The 25,289-nt window shown below is 41.3% G+C and overlaps 1 long non-coding RNA gene across 1 annotated transcript in view; it reads right to left on the bottom strand.

The window, feature by feature from the left end:
• Positions 1 to 25,289, bottom strand: part of LOC137229082 (uncharacterized) — a 566,856-nt gene that overhangs the window by 331,212 nt on the left and 210,355 nt on the right. The window contains exon 4 of the long non-coding RNA XR_010945524.1: positions 24,418 to 24,558. This is a non-coding gene — a long non-coding RNA (uncharacterized lncRNA). The remainder of the gene's footprint in view (positions 1 to 24,417; positions 24,559 to 25,289) is intronic.

The raw sequence follows: 25,289 nt of genomic DNA, 5'->3' as shown, positions 1-25,289 counted from the left end.
CATAGTCTTTAGCTAATATATCTTCTCTGAAGCATATATATGATACAAAAAAGATACATGGATGTGTCTAACACAGAAGACTAATAACCATTCATTAGGGCACTATTTCATTGTTAATGCTATTTTTAAAATTTTGTAGTAATGTATTTTTTCCTTAATAGCTACCATTAATGACTATGCTATGTGCAGTAGACACTGGCTTTTGGACCTATGGCATCCATTTGTTCTCTTTCCTTTATCAGTTCGCCATTCTGTTTTGAGTATCCACTCTCCTCCCCTCTAAATCCACAGTAGTAATGGCAGAACTAACCCAACTCCATAGATGTCATGTGACCCAGGCCCCACCAATCAGAGCTACAGGTTCTGCTGGATGCAGGGATTGTTTCAGGGAAAAGCATCAGAGATGGGAGGTGCCGTGAAACTCTTAGTGAAACTTCTGGCCCTTAATTTGAGCATAATGAGAGTAAACAGTTGCTAGAACCACCTTGAAATCCCATGAAGCCCAAGAATGAATCCAACACATAACAGAGACAGAGCCAAGTCCAGAGATAGAGAGACTGGGTCCTGGTGTCTCTGCCAAGTAAAGACTTTCCTGAAACCAAATTTACCTGGAATGGTTAGTTTTACATCAGCGAATAAATTCCCTCTTGACTTGAAACAATTTGGGTTGGGTTTTCTGTCACAACAGAAATAGTCCTGATACCTATCTGATAATCACTAAAGACAAATTCATTCATAATCTTGTTAAGAGGCTGTGCCATAGCTTTTAGCCACAATATATTCATCCTCAAATGCATTTATCAATATATTACATTAGAGGAGAATTATTTTCTCTCCCCATTCTCAGTCCTCATTCTATTTTTTTGCAGTATTCTTCTGGATTTAAAAATCAAATAGTCAATTCACTCCACACTAACTTACTGTTTTACGTATTTGAAAATAATTTCTTAAACACAATCACTACAATCCCCCACTATGATTCATTGAATTAAAAGACCAATACAGCCTTTGTAATGGCCAGGCAGGAAATAACTAGTAGCTGTCTTCATGAGTCTAGAACAGAGAAACAAGTTTCAAATAATACCTTTTATTTCAACTGTATGATATTTATATTCCGAAGGGCAATCAGCAAAATTCTGATATAACCCCCCACGTGATCACAAAAGTATATCAAAGTTTCTTTGACAGTTTAATGAGTGGAATTTACTCCATTCCAAAGTCTTGCGACTCAGCAACACACTTTGGGCTATGTAATTTATCCACCTAGCTGATACCTTGTCTAAACTGGAAATATGCCTCTCCCTTTTGCTAAAAATACTTGGGTAGTCCTTTGTAAAGTGAATTGCTATTCCCCACTTAATCTTTCTCTCAGGGGACTATTAAGGTTAGACTACCAGGAACTTGGAAGTTTCAATACCAGAACAAGCAGCTGAGACCACCTTCAAAATCTATCTCCCCTCACTTATCAGGAGACCTCCAGAAACTCACTTAATTTCTCCTGAGACTTGGCTTCTCCACTGGGAGCTCAGAAATGATAAGAGACCAAAGCCACCAGCCTCCTGGAGCTAGTGTAAGAGTTCAAGATAACGTCAGTCAACTAATGATACAATTTAAAATAATTATGGAAAGGGAAAAAGGTGTACCATTCAACTTTTGATCTATTTTTACAGATTTTTTAACTCTTCCAAACTGTTTCAAATCAGTAATTTGATTTAAAAAATAGAGTTTTCTTATTCAGACAGTCAGTAAGGCTAGACAGTTATGTGATTGTTTTTTCTTCCTCTCTGCTCCTGACAGAGGGTTTGCAGCACCCAGGACCAGAGCTTCTGGCAGAAATGAGCCATCCCAAACCTTCTGGGGACATAGTGTGTATCCCTCATCTTGCGCAGGGAGAGTTCATTACTGAAAAGTGTGTGTTATGGGTGGGAAATAAAAACAACAGGCCCCAGATAGCCTAGGGCTGAATTCATTGCCTGTGGACTTGCTACTAATGATCTGGGGAGCACACTGGTGCTTAATGTTTTATCTGTTTAGTGCCAATGTGAGGGCTGGGCTCTCAGGCAAGCCCCAAGCTGAGAATCTAGTGTCTGAAATTTCTGTTCTGAAAGACACTGAACTGGGCAAGAGCAAGGCACGTCGAGAAAAAGAATCGTTTTTCTCTTTGGTTTTTACTGCTTCTGAAGCAAAGCCCAAGCCTCCTGGAGCTGGTGCCTCTCCCAGGCACAGCCTCCCCGTGGGGAGTGGGAGTGAGGCCTCCAAGGAGGGGATTCAGGCTGTGCAGGCAGCAGCAACCTGTCAGAGGCAAGTTCCCATCCCATCCTGTGGCCCTTCATATACACGCTGCCCGGACAGTGGCAGAAGAGCAAGAATTGGTGTTTGAACTTTGAGTACTTTTGTCATGAATCCCTCCAACATTTCAAAGACGTGAGAGGCACTGGGGTAACGTTCACAGCAGGAAAGAAGAACAGAGGGCTCCAGGAGTGGCAGCTGAGTACTGGATTATTCCTAATATCCTAATTTCAGTTAAGCCAGAGTTGGTGGAGCAGGATTCAAACCCAGACTGTGTGGCTCCAGGGTCTATGCTCTTAACAGCCATGCTATACAGCCCATGAGAAGAACAAGATGAAACAAGATGGAGGAAACATCAGCAACAGTCACGGGCAGTTACTAAAGTAGTCCACAAGAGTGGCTATGAGCCTTCATGACCAAAGCTGGAAAGGAAGCCAGACAAGCCACACAGGCTCATGAAGTAGAACATTCAGATGCTGAGGACATACACTTATACCCACACCTGCACCTGCCCACCCCACACACATGCCATCCCCAGCACACACACACTTTGCCCATCCTGGAGGATTGAGTTCTTCTTCTCCGAGAGTAGAGGTTCAGGTGGGACTGAAGGGAGGGGCGGGAGATATCGTCAACTTCCACCGCAGCCAGCCTTACTTACGGCAGTAAATTACACAGGGCTATTGGTTAAAGAATTCTTCAAAGCAGACCAAAGCTCTAATGCTGATCCACAATTCTAAGAATGATTTCTCAAGGGCTGGGGAAATCCAGTAAGATGCAAATAGCCATTTCTCTGATGATCTGGTTTGATCCAGAGATAAAAATCTAGGATATCAAGTGGAATAAAATAACTGCACATCTTCCAGGCAATCTTCCACAAATATTATTTCTCATAAACAGGCTTTAGGCAAATGTTGGGCAGCAGATAGTTTGAGCCTAGAAAGAGGGAAATTTTGTTTTGCTAATTAAGAACAAATCTATATGCTTTTGAAAAATCAACCAAGAAGGTAGGAAGGATGTTCCATTAAAGACATTAAGAAATATGACCCAAAGGTTGGCTGAAGAGGCCACCCAACCACCCTATGTATATGGTCAGCATATCTGCCTCTCATCCTAGATTTTATTTTTCAAAATAGAATCAATCTAGAAAAACAAATTTAATCTCAAAAGTCACTAAAGTCATATATATTAAGTATAAGAGAAGCAATTTGTATTTTTAAAAAAATGTAAAAGCTGGCACTGAAGTTACACACGGCTACAAAACTTCACAGAGAGGGAAAATAAAGTGCCGGTGACTGCTCTACTGCTGTTTGTTTTTAACTTTAATATTACCTATACTGCAACTTCTTCCACTGTAGTAATAAACCAGAATAAGGCCCTTGAGTTGTATAAATTGGGTGATTTCATTTTTTAAAGCCTAGGATAATCACATATCTGGCACCTTATAATTCAGTGTAAGGTTTTTCTGAAAAATGAGATCCACAGACAAGTAACTCCTCCATCTCGTTTATCTCACCCCCTACTCCCTTGGTCTCCAAATCAGTGAAAGTGTGACTTGCTGGCGAAATCTGAGTGTAGCATCCAATCACCTTATATGTCAGGGTGTTCACCAGCTCTGTTTTGTGAAGATTCCATAGGCTGTCCCCAGGGGACAGATTGATAGTTTTGCTGATGAATGTCTCATGCTGTTCTTAAGGAGAACATTTTTGCTCTCACTGCAAATGGCTATAAATCCAGCCTAGCTTCATCTGCTTTTTCAGGTGGACCTCATCAGTTGTAGGCATCTTATCAGCAAGAAACAGCCTCTCATAATGGTTGATAAATATTCCAGCCTCCCAAGAATCAGTTATCGAGAGATTCAAATCATGGTCAGTACTTAGAGCAGCTATTACTACAGACAATGCCAGTTACCCTTTGTACTTATCTCTGTAACTAGAGAGACTGAATAGCTCTTTTTATGTCTCCACTCCTGGTCACTAAAAGCTAAGTTCATTCAAAATTTCCTCCTGCCTAGGGAGCTCAAAGGCCTGTAAAAAAAAGTTGAAGAGATTTGTGTGAACATAAAATAAAATGTATGTCTCCTCTGGCACCCACTCTCTCCACCCCAACCCTGCCCCAAATTTGGGTAAAGGCATACCCAAGGGTAAAGGCATATATATCTGAAATGGTGGGGCAGGTGAAGGTAGAAAGAAGCCTCACTGCTTAGTTCAGCATAAGACAAGATTGTTCCAGGGTGATGTGTTTTGTCCTTCTGCCTCTTTGTTTTAATGAAATTGACCTACAGAGTCTGAAATCTGAAAAACACAGGGTTTGGGATTTATGAAAATTTGCCAGGTCTCAAGGGAAAACAAGCATTTTTTTTCCTGCATGGTCCCAACAACATAACTCTAATGAAAGTAATTATAAAATCTCAATGGTTGGGAAGATTAAGGGGAGCTGCTAAGTAAGTGATCATTTTGCAGCATATACATATATTGAATCATTACGTTGTACACCTGAAACTAATATACTGTTATATGTCTTATATGTCAATTATATCTCAATTTTTAAAAAATCAGCACATAAGAAAAGAAAAGGGTCTGGAAACTCTTAAAAGGAAAAGTGGTAGACGATACGCAACATGGTACCTCCTCAAGAAAGTTAAAAGGTATCTATGCTCAGAAGAAGGCCCATGAAAGAGTAAAAATCCACAGACATTTCAACAGCTCTTAAAACTGTCATCACTTATCTCTCTACATTTGTAGTTAATCAGATCTTTCTATGCAGGGAAGCAATGTTCTACAGAATGCCGACCTTACATCTTGATTTCTGTAGAACTCACACTTATACACAACGCTCTTCAGTAGCCAAAGGTCTTCTTTTTCTATTCTTGTAGTTGAGTCTCACGGCAACCTTTGCTATAAGTGTGAGTATCCCCATTTCACTGATAAGATAATTGAGGTTCAGATAAGATTAAGCAATTTGTCCAAGGAAATGAAATTATTTAGTGATGAAGCATGTACTGTGGTTATATGCCCAGGTTACAAAATTCTGGCTCTTCTCATTTTGCCACACCGTCACCATGGGTACCAGGGCTGGGAGTTGATGGGTGTGGGGAGGGACCTAGCCATGAACGAGAGGGGTAGACTGACCCTTCAGTGGCCCTTTCTGAGGCGTGCACTTACAGTCCAGCCATATCTATATCTAGTTTTATATCACTTGTAAAAATTTCTCTTTTTCAATTATTCATTTCCTTTCTTCATAGGGTCATGCTCTTTCCATAGTAAGCAATTTCACTCCCTTGATACTTTGTCAATATCTGAAACTGATCTTCCCCAGGAAAACTGCACTATCTGTCAGACTCTAACAGTGAGAGGAGAGCAGCAAGAACTGAAGCAGAGACCTGTGTTCTGCTCTGGGTTGTGGATCTCTAGCCTCATCGTCCCTTCCTAAGCCCAGAAAGAAGCCCTCCAACCCTTCTGCTGTGAAGCACTGCTAAGAATTACGTGCTCCCCAAGGTAGCCAGTGAGGAGAACAAAGATGACCACTACATTTTCGGACAACGAGTGAGCTCAAGATCTGAAATTGGCCCCAGAACTCCCAGGACCATTAAAATTATTTGCTTAAGAGCTCTTGGTTTAAAAGGTTAAATTCCCCCCAAGTAACTTTTTTTTCCTGTAAGTGGAAAAACTTGCTAAATCTATGACCTCAAGGTTGACAACTGTATAATTGTCGTACTGAATAGATGGCAAAAAAAGATTTTCCTCTGGTTTTTCAACACCTTTCAGTTCCGCACTCATGAGGCAAAGGTACCATTCACTGCTGTCTTTCAGCCTCTACTGCCTCTTGTACAGAGTGGAAGAAGAAACTTTGTGTTGGGTTCTTCTTTCACACACAGAGATTAAATGGTCAGATAGTGCACACACGGTGGCATTCCAAGTCCTTCTGAGGCCACTTAGAAGTATTTCATCATTGCAACTGTTTCAGTTTTTCATCTGCTCACAGCTCAGCCCCTCCAACAAGCCTAGGCCTGCCCCCTCTCCCTCCCTCTGAAGTTTTTTTCCTCACAACAAGCCAGGAATCTCCTCACCTCATCTTACACACTGAGGAACTAAGGAAAAAAACGTGTCCTAACTCAGTGAGCTGCAGGGTTGTTTTTTTTTTTCCTTAGCATTCACGCTCTTAGCCCCAAATGAAGATTTATCCATAAAGGTTTTATTGCTTCCGAACTCCACAGGATACCTTAGTCCATTTTCACTACCTCTCACTTCTTATCTGGCACAAAATCTTTCTCACTGATACATATTCCTCTTGGGTGGCCCTTTTGTCTATTTTTCAAAGTTGTCAGAAAACAACATTGTTACACTACCAAATGTAAAATAGACAGCTAGTGGGAAGCAGCCGCATAGCACAGGGAGATCAGCTCTGTGCTTTGTGACCACCTAGAGGGGTGAGTTAGGGAGGGTGGGAGGGAGACACAAGAGGGAGGAAATATGGGGCTATATGTATACGTGTTGCTGATTCACTTTGTTATACAGCAGAAACTAACACACCACTGTAAAGCAATTATACTCCAATAAAGATGTTTAAAAAAAAAAGAAAACAACATTGATAGAAAACTCTGGAGCAGTGTACGTCAGCTAGGCTTTTAGTTTCTGTTGCTCACTCTTCTCTAAATCATTCCAGTTTCATAGACTGTCAGAAGGCCTGGCTGAACCTCCGACTTCTAAACGCGTTGCGCGTTCCCTAGCTCAGCCCTTTGGACACTTCCTTGGCAGGATCTCACGCAGGAGGGAATACCAATGAAGATGAGCCCGTGCCACAGCGACCTCCACAAAGACGGTGGCTCTCTGACTCAGGCTTGAAATATTTGCTGTCAGGGGTGCATGGGAAAGGTAAGTATTCTGAAAGTGGCGTTTAAAATAGCCGAATCAATCACCTGGGTAACTGGGCAAACAGAAAGTTAGGTAAAAAAATAAATTTAAACAGAAAGCAGTGCCACCCACATGTGAACAGGAGGCAAAGAGCCTGAAGCAGTCTTGAAACAAAAATTCTGAATGGCTCTAAGAATCAAAAGAAACATAATGAGTACCTTAGGGCTCAGAGAGGAAGTTCCTTTGGACCGTCCTGCTCCGATCCTAAATGTCTAGAAATGATTCTTGTGCTTTTATTACGGTTGTTTTTCATGAACCAGTTCAGACAAGATAGGAACCAACCCACATCCATCTCGCAAACCCACATCAGCCTTGCGTCCTTCATGGGGTGCAGGTCGTGCTAATTCACTTCTCCTGAAGAGGGCCTGGAGGCAAATTATCCCAAGAACTTCTTGTTTTGGTCTTAAAGCACTCTAAAGCATCAAGAGAATGAAAGTCTGACCTGGGCAAAGTTATTAAGGAGAACTTCTTATATATTTCTAACCCTGATTCCTGTACCATAAACTCCCTGTGGCTAAAGAATTTGTGATATTAATTACTTTCTTCCTCCACTTTTTTCTCCTGCTACCCCTGCCCATATAAGTAGGCTCTCCTTTACCTTGCCCAACGGGAGTTCAATTTATAATCAATAAGCAGAAAGTCTCCAAGGCTAAATGTTTAGCAAAAGCCTAAATGTTTGGAACATACTTTCACTGGAGAGGTAAAGGGAAGAGAAGGGAGTTTGTGGGTAGAAACAGAGCTGGAGAAGCCTGAGAAGACACCAAAATAGACATGTAGAGGTTTCTACATGTCTAGAAGTAAGAGAGCAGGAGACAGAGAAGCTGGCTGACCCCAGAGAGGCAGGAACTTGGATCTGCTTTCTGGAAGAACCACCAGGAAGGGTCAAGAGAGGCATGACCATTAGATTGATCATCAACCAGGCATGATGTTTCTTGCCCACCTCTGTTCACGGACTGAGATATTCAAATCTACTCTGCCTGTGGTGACCTCATTAGACTCACTAAGAATTCTCGTGCAGCACATGCCTGCTATGTGGACAGATTTCAGTGCCAGAATTGAAATCAGAAGAGAAAAGAAGAGCTTCAAGATTTACTTACTCATTTTCATTTTCTTAGTTGATGAGCTAGTTTTTCTACAAAACTGTTTGTTAGTTCAAACCATGTAAAATTACTGCAATTCAATCATTTGTCGACCCCCAGAAATGGCAGTTTCTTGTGGTTCACCAATTAATGAAAAGGTAGTTTACCCATGTGGCAGGTGCTGATCCTGCTAGGTCAGCAGGGACCTCTGCTTCTCTGAGGGTTTCCCAAAATCAAGGTCTTCCACAGAAACCCTTGCTGTTCCCCTTATTATCTTTGGAGAATCTTCTGAGGGCATTGCTTTAATTCGCAGCAGAGGAAAAGTGAGAGAGGGTGGGAGGAGTTAGGTGACTGCAAGCTGGGAACGAGAAGGATCTCAAGTTAAAACACAAATCTACCCGGCAGCCTCCTGTTTTCTTTTTGGGAGGCTCAGCTTTCCTAAATTGGGTGCATTTTCCCATCTTTTTGTTTCCCATCTTCAAATATATCCTTGTGTTTGTAAGTGTATCCCTGAACAACAATGAAGAATAAATTAACAGTGGTCCCTCAGCTGCAGTCAAAGCAGTAAAATAATATCCTTCCATTGATGTCAAGAGAAGAAAAGGCTCTGACTTAGAATGTTTTAACAGCAAAACATTTTTTTAAAATATTAAAAAGTCAAAGTTGAACAGGCATCCATTAGATACCAAGGAATGAAGGAAGGATGGACCTACCTCCAAACTTAAGCCCAGATCTCTGTTCACAAGTAAAGGAAAATTCAGTGTTCCATTTTACTTGGGTGTATATTACTTCAGAACTGTCAGCTAGCTCCAAAGCCACATCTTCAGTGAAGCCCTCCCATATTCCCCCAGCCACAATGGGTTTCTGCCTTCTCTATCTTTTCATGGAATTTTGTGTTATAGAATAAGATTCTTTGTTGGGTTATATAAACACCACCCATCTATAAGCACCTAATGTATTCAAGGCATTGTCTTGCAGGCCATATAAAGATATGAAAAAATACAGTCCTGCCCTTAAGATTCTTAGAGTCTAGCAGGCAGCTATGTTTGTGGTCGGCTATGTTGGTCCCCGCCAAATGTCTTGGCATGTCCTATATCTTCTACTAGTCTGCAAGTTCCTTGCAGACAGAGTTTGTGTCCTGTTCTTTCTTGGGCCCCCATGAAGCAGTGCCCAGCATTGTGCTTAGCATATACAAATATAGGTAAGGCTCCATAAATGCTTGCATTGAGTCCCCAGACATGGGGATAACTTCAAAACTTGATGGATGGATGTGTGGCACCTGCTCCACACTGTGTCTTTCCCCACAGCCATCTACTTCTCTTTCTGGCCTGTCTCCGGCAAGCTGCTGCACTCTTGCCCCTTTCCTCATTTGGTTCTCCCAATCTCACGACTAGGACAGGTGCACTATATCTGAAGCCAGTGCTCTACTGCATAAATATTAATAAGCACAGTCACTCAGTTTTCTCCACCTCCCCCTTATCCTCCACTGCTGACAGGAGATGTGGTTTGCTTTTCCTTTAAGTACATTTTCTTTAAGACACTTATGGAACTCTTTTCTCATTGTAAGTTCTCCAGGCAACCATTCTGCCTCTTCTCTCTTTATGGTGTGGTTTGTTCCTTTATTTATATATATAAATTTATTTATTTTATTTATTTTTGGCCGTGTTGGGTCTTCACTGCTACGTTCGGGCTTTCTCTAGTTGCAGTGAGTGGGGGCTACTCTTTGTTTTTGTGTGTGGGCTTCTCATTGTGGCGGCTTCTCTTGCTGCAGAGCACAGGCTCTAGGCGCATGGGCTTCAGTAGTTGTGGCACGTGGGCTCAGCAGTTGTGGCTCGTGGGCTCAGTAGTTGTGGCTTGCGGGCTTTAGAGCGCAGGCTCAGAAGCTGTGGTGCACAGGCTTAGTCGCTCCGCGGCACGTGGGATCTTCCCAGACCAGGTCTCAAACCCGTGTCCCCTGCATTGGCAGGCAGATTCTTAACCACTGCGCCACCAGGGAAGTCCGTGTTCCTTTCTTAATGTTATCTGACTTGTAAAAGAGTACTGCAATTCATGAAAAATTTCACGTGCTGGTCAAATTAGATTGAAAGCTCTGAACATTGGCAGGTACATCAAGCCAAGAGGTAAAATTACAGTGAGGAAGCCAAGGGTCTTAATATGGGTTCCCCCCAAAAGCAGACTCAGAGACAAGAATTTGGGTGCAAGAATTTAGAAGGTAATCCTAGGAAACATGGAGAGGGAGTGAGGAAATGAAACAAGGAAGGGAAGAAAGTCAACAAAGGGAGTGTTGATAAGCAAATGGCCACTCTGGGCAACTGGGGTTTGATCCTGCTGAGGACCCCCTGCGACACTGGGCAGATGTACCTCACTTTGACCTGGGGAATGTACCCACTGCATTCCACCCCTCTGTGATTGAAGACTGCTCCTGGGCGTTAACCCCTGTCTCGTCTAGCATGCTCCTGGAGCTAGAAAAAGCCCTCAGGCAGAGAGAAACAGGAGCTTGAGGTAGGAAGTCTTAGCTTATACACAAAGCTGAACACTGAACCTGCAGGTGACTGAGGGGATGTGGCCAGACCCCAACAGCATAAGCTGTGCCCACTAATGTATAACAGAACCTAAGATCCAGCAGGACCCACCCTCTGGAGCCTGAGGGAATGTTGCTCCTGGGACTGCTTAAGGGCATCCAGAGGAGAGTGACAAAGAGACAGAAATCCAGCCCACATTCTGTTTGCCAAACTGTATGCTCCGTTTGGGGCTGCATCCACCTGGAAGAAGCAAAGTTCTTTTTCAAATCTGCACAAAGGTGGCAAATGGACTAGCAGTGGCCCTGATGACACTACCCCAATATTACAACAGATGCCAAAACAATATCGGCATTATGTGGTCTGATTGCACACACCACAGTCTCCTTGATGTGGAAAAGAGGGCACACTAGAATAATAAGGCAGTATTTGCCTAGTCTTTGCATTAGGTAATATCCATTTTTGGATATACAGGTGATTCTTAATGCAAATATAATTTTTGCTATCACCCTATTCATAGCAAATCTGAGATCCTTTGCAGCAATAATTAATACGTGCTTTATCATGAGCTTTTTCTTCTATTCCGAGGGGATATCTGATCTTTCTGCCTAACTGAGTGAGGTGGCCCTATCAGATTGTGCCTTTGCCAGTCACTGGAATTGGCTGCATGGCTGTGCCTGACCCAGAAAGCATTTGCACTGGACCAGAGTCTTCTTTCCAAACCCATCCCGTGAGTGAATCTCTTGGACTCCTCAGCGCTCCCCATTAGAGGGAGTGGCCTGCAAGTGATGTCTCTGGTTATTACACAGTTTGGAATCTCAATCAGTCTTGTGGCTCCCGCTTCCCAGATTTACAATAGACACATTAACTTTGCTGAGTATATTTCCTGCACTTGCCTATGCCTCTGGGCAAGGGCTTTTAATGTTCTTTTCTCTTCCACAGACTGTGGTTTGCATGTTTTCCATCTGACTGCTTAATGGCAGGATGCCTTTCTCCACCTCACAAACAAATTGAATTTTCTGATCGTAGGTTATTTACTTAGTCTTTGAAATCCTATAACTTGCCCCAGTTATTCATACTGACTGAATAACTCCTGCAGCATGAAATATCTCAGGGGTAGTCTCACAAAATGGAACTCAAGTCAAGGACCCTTTAAGTTCTGACGTCTACAAGACCTTGTAAAGACCCCCTTGGAGGCTTTTCTATCTTAGCAGTTGTTCAGTTCCTAGAATCAGAGAAAGCTAGGGCTGGACTAGGCCTTGGAGATAATTCCAAAGTGGCATCTAATGTCTGTAGCATGTAGATTACAATACCTTGCTGTGATTTGATGAAGAAGGATTACTTTAAGGAGGACTAAAATATGTTCATTCTCTCATCATGGCTTTACTTAAAATGGGAGGAGGCATATGGATCCTGAAGAGCAGCAATTCCATGATGGATATCTTGGCATGAGCTTGATATTTCCTATTGTTACTTTATACTTAATTATTGATAGCTGTCATCAAGGCCTTAGCTCTAACCCTGGGTACTCTGCAGATACAGTAAGTAAGGGGTGGCAATTGGCACAGAAGTACACTTTGAACACAATGAAATTTGGTCTCATGCACCAAATTTTATAATAGTTAGAGATGACAGGGCTTCCCTGGTGGCGCAGTGGTTGAGAGTCCGCCTGCCGATGCAGGGGACACGGGTTCGTGCCCCGGTCCGGGAGGACCCCGTGTGCCGCGGAGCGGCTGGGCCCGTGAGCCGTGGCTGCTGAGCCCGCGCGTCCGGAGCCTGTGCTCCGCGGCGGGAGAGGCCACAGCAGTGAGAGGCCCACGTACAGCCAAAAAAAAAAAAAAAATTAGAGATGACAGTTTCACATTTTGAAAACAGGTACATACAGACAACTACTACATATTTAATGAGCTCTTAAATTCCAGGTACGTGCTTTTATACTTACTTATATAAAATGATTATATATTAATGTTAATGATTAAAATAGGTGGACAAGCCCATTTGACTTTCTGCATATGAGAAACAATTTTGTTGGATATCGTAAAGTTTCTTTTATCAATATATAACGTGTTATCACATTGCCATTTACGTTTCTAACTTGAAATTTGATCCTTCAGCTCTATAACAACTTCTTGTGTTTTAAGGATTCAATCACAGCAATTTTTAAAATAATTGAAGCCACTTGAAATAATGGAATGGTGGCTCTGGGGTCAGACAAACCTGTGTTTAAATCTTATTGATTAGCTCTGTGACCTCAATCAAGTTATTTCATCCTCTAAGCTTGCCCCCATGTGAAAAACTTGGGCTAATAAAATCTTATGGAAATGCTGAAAGATTAAATGAGATAGATAAATGTATTTTAAAAATAAATGTAGTGTCTGATACATAATAGATCTAGATCTTACCAAATTATCTATTTATCATCTATATATCTATCTTTCTCTCTATATTTCCTGACTTTCTTAAATGACTGTATCAAGAACTCTAGTAAAATATTATTTCTGTCCAAGTTAAAAAAAGTGTCTATGAAGATTGCTAATATTCTACATATTTTCTTTTAGGACAGTATTTTTGTCCCTCGTAAGTCAGATGCTGAGGTTCATATTTTTGAGGATTGTGAATAAGCCTGTTACTCCCAGCATCCCTTCAAATGCTAGATTCTGCACTGGTACCAGAGTTCAGCAGGATTTCAGGTTTTGATAAATCAAATAAACCGTTGCTTCCAACTCTGAACTACTCCTCTCCTTTACCACGAGGACAAGTAGAAATGCAAGGACTTTCTAATTTGTCTCTGTGACATGTATGGGTGTCAGCTCCCTTAGCTGACTCCTTAATTTAAAAGATGTCATCCCTCTGTTGTCTTGTATCATCTGATTCTCTTACTAGCACTCTAATAGCTGTTACTTCCGCCCTTGGTTTGGAAACTGGCAAATACAGTTAGTTCCTTGCCAGCCTTTCTCTACCCTATCAACTGTGATTCTATGGCAAATACTCTTGGCCAACATCTGGAGAAACTGGAGAAGTTGTTTGAGGGGTTTATTTTATTTTCTTTTTAATGAAATCATTTTGGAGCTCTGCCACAAATCACTGAAGAGAAAATGCGAATTTTTGTCTTGCAAATGCTAAGGTTTGTTGAGAATATCTAAAGGGTGGACAAGTAAGAAGTTCCTTTGTTAAGTCCTCAGTGTTGGGTCTGGAAACATATGTTTGCCTTTCCCTTCTCTCCCTCGTGTATAGAGACATGCCTAAGGCCGGCCCACTGAGGAATCACTGTGTGAAGCTGGGAATCACCCAGCTCCTCATGACTGCTTTAGAGACTGGATCCTTCTTCAGGTAAATGTTGTGTGTGCCGTGGAGCCCTCCACAGCGAGGCCAAGTGGCCTGTGGATGCTTCTCAGAATAATCTTTCTAAAAAGAATAAAATATAGTATATAACATGTCAAGGGAAACCAATATACTAAAATACAATTACCAGATTATTTTATTATACTATGTGCTTCTTCACTAGTGCATAAAATAACAAGATCTTCTGACAGGTCTAATAATTACCAAAATTCCTAGTAGTGATGAGCATAAATAATAATTAGAGATATCTGAAACAACAGTGAAATGACATGAAAATACCAGTGAGTTTTACTGTTGACAAAGTCATCCGTATTACTAGTACTATCATGGTTTGTTTCCTACATTTGTAATGTAAAGTTATGCTAACTAACTCTCAGAGATCAGCAAAAATAAAGAGGTCATTTTTTCCCATCCAACTGTATGGATCTCCCTGATTTCTACTTCATCAACCCCTTGAATATTCATGGCCCACAGGTTAAGAATCCTCGGGTCTTGGCTCCCAGTGTGTGAACCAAACTCTCTGGTTAGAGATTCTCACCCCCTGGCCTGTCTCATTGCCAATGTTGCAAGGATCCAACGGCAAGAGGCAAAATCTGAACATTCGAAACCAAAGCTGTGCTTAAGAGAAGGGCTTTTGTCTTTGCTGATGAGGGAAAGGATTCACAGTGAAAAGATCATTGTGTACCTTGGATGTTTGGTTAATGTGCCTTTGAAGGCTCTGGAACACACCACCAGGAGAATTCACCCCCCTACAGACTTTAATGTCACCGCATAGCAAATACTGTAGGGAAAAAGGCAAATCAATGTATTTAGTCCACAGAAGAAAAACACGTTTCCAGTTTGCGTCTCCACAGCAGTGAAGTCCATCCTGCTGGATCCTGCTGGAGGCGAGCCTTGAGAGAGAGGACCAGGACACTGTCTGGGTGTTCCCAGCATTACCTTCTGTCTGTTCTCTGGTGTTTGTTTTTCTATCCCCAACCCTCCTCCCTCTCAGCCTGGCTCAAATTCAGCTCTGAAGCGGAGCCCCAAAAGGCTGAAGGCAGACTTCCTCTAGGCAACTCTCCTGAAGCCACCCTAGGGCTCTGTCAGTGGGAGACAGGAGTCAGTGACGGGGACAATCACTGCCACCTTCCTCCCTCCTCTTTCCTCCTCAGTTCCTGCCAAGCCCTGACAGCTCTGGAAGCCAAGAGCCTTCCTTTGACTCCTGCGTAGGTCTCCACGATGTGCGCTCCTGCCAAGCCACGGGGCCAGCTCTAGGAATGTGTTTTTAATATTCATTGTTCACTCTGTCTGTTACCGATGTGTGCACTGCAATTACTGTAATTCTTTGCACATGTGTTGTTATGAAATGAGTGCCTTTCAAGCTATGCCAGGTTATTTTTTTTTCTTTCTGAAACCCAAATCTATTATTTCTACCTATGTTTCAGTTAGTTTGCCATGCTTCTTTATTTCATTTCAAAGATTAGTCTGGGCGACAAAGAAAGAGTGGCATGTGCACAAAGCAAGGTCTGCCTGCTTTCCTCATAGTACGACAGTTGCTTTTGATTTAGGCTTGTGTGGTTTTTACCTCCCTCTCTTGTTTTCTTCTTTCCATGCACACAACCAAGCCAACTTTCAGACATACACATCATACACATCAGACATGCGCTGCTGCTGGAGTAGCCATCTGTACCCAGGGGAAGGCACACATGCAAACAGCTTTTGGTTGAAGATTTCTTGGGTATTAGGATTTTTGTCTCCTCTTAGTGGTAGAGAGGGAAAGGAGGTCTAGAAAAAGTCATTCTCTTTTCTTTTTTCTTTGAATTTAATTGGACCTTTTCTGACACGATGTAGAAACTTCAGCTACTGGGGTACAAAAAGGATTATATGCCTTCATTAATTCAAATTGTCTTATTTTTTGCTTTGATTTTTTTTTTAAATCAAAGAACAATAGCAAACGTAAAACCAGATTTTAAAATCTGTTAATATTCTTTAAGTTTCTTAGGACAATGACAAAACCTTAGTAAATTAAGAATAACTATTACTCTGCCTTTGAGAACTTACTCTCACAATTTACAGGAGCTAAATTAAAAATAAAACAGCAGCAGTGTCCACCTGGCAAACATCACCAGCTATCCCCACATATATATTCCTTTCTTTAGGGATTTTCAGGATACCCTCTGTTTTTGCCAGGCAGAGAAATCTGACCCGGTCGCACCCCTGCCTGCTAAGCATTTTACTTTCATTGTTATCTATATCCATTTGTCACCATGAAACATTATTATTTTAAGGTAGCAGGGAAGCAGGACTGCTTGCTGCATAATGGTGCCGTAACTCTTGTTGCCAAGAAGGAATCAAAGAAATGGACAGTGGCTAATGTGGGAAATCACACCAGAGAGAAAGAAACATGCAGAGAGACAGAGACAGCGAGAAGCAGGGGAGGAAAGGAGAGAAGGAGAAATAGACACAGGCAGAGGGAAAGACACTGAGAGACAAAAAAACAGAGAGAAACTCACATAGAAAAGCTAGAATTTCCATGAAAAGGTTTATAAAAGAATGACATAGCTGTTGCTAGGGAGCTGGGAGGAGAGCAGACAGATATGCCATCCACCAAAGATTTTTAATATAAACCTACATGTCTTTGTTTGTATCATCTCTCCAGTGAGGAGACTGGATAAAGAAGGGAAAAAAATACGGAGAAGCAGTCTTTCTAGACACACACTATTTTAACAGCACACTCTGCAGCTGCTGTATTGCAGGTATGCCTGAGGTCAGAGGGCAATTCTCACTCCCCAAATTCCAAGGCCAAGGCTGCACCCATCCAGCTATGGGGAATAACCCTACTCCCATGCATGATGGCTTTGAGATGTGTAACCCAGGTATGGCAGATCCTGCCTTCCCCTGATTGAAAGAACACATCTTGACGACCTGTGTGGGCAACCAGGGAATTTGGTCTTACTCTTGCTCAGGCTTGGGGTTGAGGAGAGGAATCTGGGAGAAACCAGCGGTGGCTCCACAAGATTCAACTCCCAGAGGGAATCTGAGGACGTGGATGGGGGTCAGTGCTACTCAGGATCACCTGCCTGCCTGTATTAGGGTTCTCCAGAGAAACAGAACCAATAGAATGTGTGTGTGTGTGTGTGTGTGTGTGTGTGTGTGTGTGTGTACACACACACACACACACACACATACATGACAAAGAGAGACACAGAAAAAGAGATTTATTTTATTTTAAGGAATTGGCTAACGCCAATTGTGGGGCTAGCACGTCCAAAATCTTCGGGGCAGGCTGTCAGGCTGGAAATTCCAGCAGGGGACAACATTACAGTCTTGAGTTAGAAGGCAGTCTGGAGACAGAATTCCTTCCTCTTCTGGTCACCTCAGCCTTTTCTCCTAAGGCCTTCAGCTGATTGGACGAGGTTTACCCACATTATGGAGGGTGATCTTCTTTACTCAAAGTCTATAGATTTAAATGTTAACCTCATCTAAAAAATACCTTCACAGCAACATATAGACTGGTGCTTGACCAAACCAATGGATACCACAGCCTAGTAAGGTTGATGCATAAAATTAATGATCACATAGCTCTATAAGATAACTGGGATGAATATGGCCATCCTGTCACTGAACCAATGTATCAAAGATTCAGAGGTATGAAGTAGGCGGATCTCCACATTGGAGCAAGTGTGAGAAGCTGGGACCTTTATCTAGCAGAGCTGTTGCTTTGTTCTACCCCAAGAAAATTCCTTCCAAAACTGCGTCTTTGAAAAGAGGCTCCTCTAAGGAATCTGTCCCTGTGTTGAATTCACTCCCTCTCTCTAATCCAGACCCTCTGTACTCCAACCCCGTATTCCAGTCCCCCAGTTGGATGTCCAAACCACCACCACTGGAAACTTCACGCGACCACACCCCTTGGTCCATCCTCTATCTGCCCTCTTAATTAGCGCCCAGCACCCTGGCCTGACGTTCACTGAGCTATCCTCTGCTCACTGTGGGCTCCAGAACGGCTGAAGGAGTCAACTCTACTCCTCTGAAGGAAAGCAAATACTGGTGCCCCAATTCTTTTTCAGTCTCCCGCAAAGTGAAAACTTTGGCTATTTACTTTACAGGTAGGGTTGTCAGAGTTAGGGGAAAAAAAGCCCAATTAAATTAGAATTTTAGACAACCAACAGAAAATTTTTTAGTATAAATGTATCCCATACTTGGGACATATATTACGAAGTTATTCATTGTTGATCTGAAATTGATGCCTAGTTAAATTTGAATTTCAGATCAAGAACTAATCATTTTTAGTACAAATATGTCCTGGGTAATATTTGGGACATACTTATACAAAGAAAATTTTTCCTCGTTGATCTGAAATTTAAATTTAACCAGGCAATTTATATTTTATCTGGCAATACTGCAAGATGACCTAAGATATAAGGATACTCCTCCAACTCATGGAGTGGTTTTTTTCTCAGAGACAACATAGGCTGACTTCCTATCTAGGACCAGATATTCTTCCACAAGCAAGGCTTTGAGTCTTGTTTCCTCTGTAACAATAGCTTCTGACTACCTCTCCTCCCAACACCAGCTGCCCTGGAGTGATGGGGCCACTCCAGGTTTATCCCTCCTCCTAATCGGAGTAGGGTGGAAGAAGGGAAAATTTGTCCTGTTCAGGTCAATATGTTTTCAGAGAAGGAATCATTGACATCCCCATTCATCCAGGCTCAAGACCCTGGAGTCATCCTCAATTCTGTCTTTCCTTTAGTTCACCCTTCTAGAGCTTTATTCACAATGGTTTTCTGAGCCCTCTCCCTTTCATCACAGATATCCTCTTAATCCACATTCATTATTTTTCACTTAGGTGACAACGTGAACTTCTGAATTTTTTTTCCAACCTGTAGCACCTCTCTTCTGCAGCTCATCTACCACACTCCCTGTCCTGAAGTTCAGTGCCATCGTAAACACACAAACACTCCCAAGGCTCAGAAACATTCTGTTTCCAGTATGTCTGTCAAATGAAATCATATATTTTGGCCTATGTCAAATCCAAATATCAAGGCCATATATCAAGTCCCTCAAGCAACTGACTTTAAACCAGGGGTCACAAACTTTTTCTGTAAGAAGGTAGACAGTAAATTTCTTAGGCTTTAAGGGCTATACAATCTCTGTCCCAATTACTCAGCTCAGCTGTTGTTGCATGAAAGCAGTCACAGATGATACATCAATAAGGGAACATGACTGAGTTCCAATACACCTTTATTTATAAAAACAGGAGGAGAGGACAGATTTGGCCCATAGGCTTCAGTTTGCTGATTCCTTCTCTAGTTGCCAGATCAAACCTGATCTCCAAGTGTCATGCTCTCTGTAGAGCTCTCCCTGATTCACCCAGTTTGAAGTGACTCTTTCACTCCATGCACACAACACTTTATATCTCTTTTATGGCCAGGCCCACATTCTGCCTTGTATAGAGTCCATGCCCCAGCTCTCTGTTGGAGTGCTTGGCATCCCTTGCTGAGACCATACTCTCCTTTACACAGGGTAGATGTTCAATAAGAAAGTATTGGTGGGAAGAATTGTTGAAAGTCAGTGGAGTGAGTCTAGAGAAACAGCAGAGCCTTAATCAACTACAGTTTCCTCCTTCTCCTCCAGGAAAAAAGTGTGAGTTCCACTGAAGATCATGGAACACCGCCAAATGCCTTCTGGAGAAACTCAGCTTCTAGGCCAGTCAGCCATCATTTAAAACACACAGAAGCCTGCCTATCAAAAATAAACTAGCTAAGCATTCAATTCCCCAATGAGGAAGGTTGGTGTTGCAAATGGATTTGGGCTGAAACCATTTTCCTTTTTGAAACACACCCAAGCTTTAAAAGAAATAGCTTCATCTGATCTGAACTGCCAACACAGTCCTCCAAAATCCATCCCTTGAGAGAACTTCGTTACCAGCTTCAGTTCAAAATCCACGTGACTCTGAACCATCCGAGGTTTGCAAAGCAGGGTTAGAGACTGCCAGGCCCTATGACCCTCAGGGAAAGGGTTTCAGAGCAGGGAAAAATGAATGGAGGAAAAGAGCAGTAACGCAAACATTTCTGCAGCCAACTTATTAGGAAAGTTAAAATTATTTTAAAGTTAGCTATCATTGAAAATTGCAAGCAAATTTATTTCTCTGGTTCTTTAGTATTTTTTGTCATTTTTTGGACTTAGGGGTGGTTTAGTTATAGTACTACATACTTGACTTTGTCTCTCTAATCATTTTAGGTGCATGCCATGTCTTAATTAATCTGTAGGTTTCTCAAGAAAAGGGTACACGTTTTCTGTTCTTGCACACCTCCTAGAGCATTATATTACCAGGGCCACAGCAACTGCTCAATAAGCACACAATAAACAGATGAATATATGGGGTGTATTAAGCTGCTAAAGTCCTTGTTGAGGGAACTAAGTTACTTAAGTTAATTTTTTTTAATTCCTCCCTTCTCTTAAAATCCTTATCCCACCTCTTTTTCGCCACCAATTAGTACTATTTTAAGTCCTTTGAAATTTTCATAACAATAAAAAAGAAAAACCAAAATTTTGCTTGCAGCCGTGTTTTACTAGATTTAAAAGTTCTTTGGTGGCAGGACACGACCCACTGACATCTGGATAGATGAAAAGCAGAACTTTTTGTTATTTGCCAAAGTAGAGAAGGCGTCCAGGCAGAGCCACACTGAGGGTTACACCCTGGGGCAGGGGCAGCTGATGTGTGACAAGCAAGCTGGGGTTAACTAGGTTTAGCAGGCTCCCTGTGAATTGGCTGATTTGAATAATTTCACAGGCTCCAGGATTTAGGGGCTGTTTTTAGTTGTCTGGTACCTGGCCCTGGGGCAGTTAAGGCTGGCACACAGACGCCAGGAGTGGAAGAGTTCGAAAGAGAAGTCACTGGGGATGTGGACTTAATCAGCTGCTCAAAAAGAGGAACCACCGGCCTCCAGACAGGTCCTCAGAACTGGATCAAGACAGCTTTTTTTAAAAAAAAAAAAAAATTATATTACACACTATAACAGAAGTCACTGACAACACTCGCATCTATGTTTCCTGAAAGCAGGGGCCTGCCTGTACTATTCTCCCTGTCACTGTACCCTAATGCCTAGCATGTCAAAGGCACACACATTTTCTCGAATAAATTGAATGAATCCGGATTTGCACTCCTATAACAGGGCAGAAAGATACCCCACTGAGACTGCTGGCCTGGATTCTACACTTTCAGTAGGTATTCAGACTTGCACTGCAGGAAAAAAAAGTGTAGTAAATCTACTATTCGGGGGGGAAAATGTGAATAAGGTCAATATTAGTCTGTCAAAATATTACATCCATAGTCTGGGATGTTTTCATTTTATCAGAATGACAGACCCAAGTAAAACAGATCAGTGTTTACTGTACTGATCAAATCTGAGAGCAAAGTGACATTTGGGGATAAGAGAAATGGGAATGAGAGAAACAGAAACTGACCAAATTTCAAACTTTGCTAAATTTCAATGGTTCTACTATGGAATAGAAGATAACAAAGCTTCGAAAATCAAGAAGCAAAGAAAGGTAAGAAATGACACTGGATAACAGAAACTCATGAGCTCTGAAAAGAGAATCACTGATTTTATAAGATCACATAACACTAAGAGCATTTGGAGGGGTTATCATCGTCTATTGGCAGAGAAGAACTGAAAGAAAATACATCTAGATTTAGCTTAGATAAAATAAATAGGAAATAATGTCTTGGGACTGTAGAAAGTTAGTCATTAGCCCAATGAATGCAAGAAAACAGACTTAAAGAAAAAATATGACACCACTACAGTGTTTCTACAGGAAGCAACACAGAACGAGGCTTCATGATAAACTCTAGAAAGCTTCAGAAAGCTCCAAGAACGGTTTCTTCATTGCAGTATCAATCAAATTCTTTATTATGTTAACGTATGTTGGGAACCTCCAAGAGCAAGGTGAGGTGGGTCTTGGCCACAGAGCCCTCTTTTCTTGGAGCAGCTCACGTGACTCACGTTCCATATAACACTCTTTGATAAAGCCTATGCTAACGTGATTTTTTTTTTCTCCCAGTGTTATTTTCATAGCAATACAAGTTATTTTATTTTGTCAGAATTTAAGCAACAAAATTCCAGAACACACAGTGCCACCCTACCTCTTAGGGACTAACTAGAAAATTCTCCTCGTGTCTAATATAGGTATCTATGTCCTTTGAGAAAATACATCTGGTCCCTCTATGACATTCTTGGGAGAGACTAAATGTATATGGTAATGTCCACACTCCTCAGTGCTGAAAAATAAAAATTAAAAAGAATTGAAGCAGGATGTGGTTAGTGCTGAGAGAACCTCAGACTGATCCTAATGTTAACCACTGTCCCATTATGTTCCTGTTCATCTACTTAATTAAAAGTCCAGAAAAAACTCAATTTAAAGCCTGGAACCAAAGCAGCAAGGTAAGAACAGCATTAACAACTAGAATTTCCATTTCTGCAAGTCTGCAAAATTCAGCAGTGTCTTCTATTGAATGAGCATCTGATTAGGACATCAAAAAATATCAAATATCAGCACTTAGCTAGATAGCTTGACATGTCAAGCAGAGGCAAAAGCTGTAGTAGGCATTCCAGGAACAGTAAAATGTGATAGGCACGTCTTCACCCAGTGATTCTGAAACAAGTGGTCTCTCTTTTCTTGCAGTAAACCTCCTTGCAAGATCTTGTGATTCTGGTGCTCTAATGGGGCAGTTGTTTATTGACATTTTGAATGATGTAAGGTCATTTTATGATGACTTTTAAGAAGCTACTGACATTACTTTTTGATTTTTTATTTAGATTTCCATTAAATATCTATATGTTTATATGAGTTATAAACACACAGCCATGGAAGCTCCTCTGAGATCACTACTGTTACAAGGAAAACAGACCCGAGGAAGTTGGTGGCTTTCAATAACACCTCCAACAATGACTCCTTTATTGAAATATTTATTAACTACATAGCATGTGCTAGGTCTTTTTGTCCCCTGGCTTGCTCAGCTCTATCCTTATAACTAAATGACCAAGACAGCCTAGCCAATCAGGCAGCTTTTGAATTACTTTCAATGACAAAAGAAATAGACTGATGGTCACACAGCCACAGGTATCAAGCTGGCATCCTGGGCTCATGGATTGCCATTAGTTAAGTGAACTCAAACCTAGGAAACCACACCTCTAGAAAACTCAGACACACTAGTATACCAGGTAGCAAAATTACAAACACCATTCCCAAAGGGGCAAAGAAAAATGAAGCTTCTTTATTTTCCTGTAAGTGGGACAATCCCAGTTTACACCTGTTGTCCAAGGGTCCCAACTGCCCTAACATTTCCCTCAGATTTTTAATTTTTTAATAAAGAATTATTAATAGCTGCATTGGTAGACTTCTACTTTGTAGTTCAGCTTCTGACATGGTCTTGGCTAGTACTGTGGGAGATGTATGCACAATAAACAGATTTTTTACTTTAACATATGATTAAGTCTAAAAGATGTCTAGCAATAACCCATCTCTCTTTTCCCTATTTTTTCCAGACTCAGTTTAACAAGTTCCTTCCTTTCAAAGACAGCACACACATTACCTGCTGGTAAATGCAGTGCCCTCAGGCAAGAGAGAGCTCAGGAAGCTAATTTCTTGCAGTTTAGGTGGCAGTTGAGAAGGACTGAATATCCCTGCCCCTACAAGCCATAGTTGGGCCAGTCAGTTGTGCTGTGGCCTATGCCACACCCACACCCTTCCAAATGCATATAGCCACGGAGCCATCAGTTGGTAGGGTCAGTAGAAATGTGAGACTTCATTGGTTAGGTGGGAAACATAAATGGGAACTAGAGGCTGGGCCATCTTATCATAGAGCTTATAGAGAGCAGCCTGAAAACGATCATTACACAGGTTTGTGATTCACCGTATGATTTATATACATATAGCAGTAGCTATTATTTAGTAATGCTGTTTTATTTTGCAATAAACTCTTTCAGCAGCCAAGAACTCAAAAAGCCAAAAGCACATGTTTAGCAAAAAATTAAGCTCTAAATTCAATTTCACAAGAAAGTTGATGATGAATATGGATGTTACAAAGAATGTTTATCAACACAGTTTACCATCTGTCATGAGGGCTAAGTGATACCACTGACCACATGAAAACCAGAAGACACGAATCTTTGGAAGAAGTATGAGCATCTATTCCAAAAGTTAGAAGTTACTTTAAGACTATATCCAAACATGTGCGCCTGCAGAAAACCTGTTTACAAATCTCTCACTGAAGCATGACTTTTCACTTACCTCAAATGTTTGTTCTTCTTCATTAAATTCACCCACTTCAGATTCCAAGTTTCCTTTTGGACACATGAAAAGTGAAGCGATAACTCCATTGCTGGAAGAATTGCACGAACAGTTGAACGAGGCCAGTTTTATTCCAGTGCCCTAGATACATCAGAGAGAAAATCAGTTAGTTCCAATAATGATTTGTTTTTCTTATTAAATTCATGAAATCAAAATACATCTTTTGAATATTCATTTTGTCAATAAGAAATATCTGACATTATCATGAATGCTATCATAGGCTCACATAAAAAGATCAACATTAAAGATAAAATTATTTCTTCTGTGGTACAGAGATAACAAATTTTAGCAGAGTCCAGTGTTGTGATAAAAACAATATTCTTACTAAATTAAGAAGCATTTGGAGGAGAAATGTACTTGAAACTGGATGTGGTAAATGTATAATTAATAATTACATCCTAAAAAGCTGCTGTATTCCACTAATCAAAACAGAAACTGTGTTTGTCAAAATGTATAAATAAATATCACACACATATGCAAAGTTAGAGTAACTGAATTATAAAACTGTTTATGAGGAAGCTAGTGTTCAATTTCATTACGGAGATATACACTTTTGTTGCTGCCTGCCATTCACATCTGCCCCTAATGTTTGCAGAACCCATGGCACGAACAGAAATGGAAGCCCACAAACTGTAAGTCTAGATGTTTATAAGTTATAAATTAAGCTAGCAAACTGTTAAATGTTTGATGCTATCATGACAAATATACCTTCGATAATGGCCTAAAAAGCCAAGTTATAATTTAGAATCCTCAGAGTGCTTGGAATTCTTGTGTAGAATGTAGCAGTGTGGAGGGAAACACCTATCCCTATC

The sequence above is a fragment of the Pseudorca crassidens genome, chromosome 8, assembly GCF_039906515.1.
Source record: "Pseudorca crassidens isolate mPseCra1 chromosome 8, mPseCra1.hap1, whole genome shotgun sequence".
Taxonomy (NCBI): Eukaryota; Metazoa; Chordata; class Mammalia; order Artiodactyla; family Delphinidae; genus Pseudorca; species Pseudorca crassidens.
This window is presented reverse-complemented; position numbering and strand designations above follow the sequence as displayed.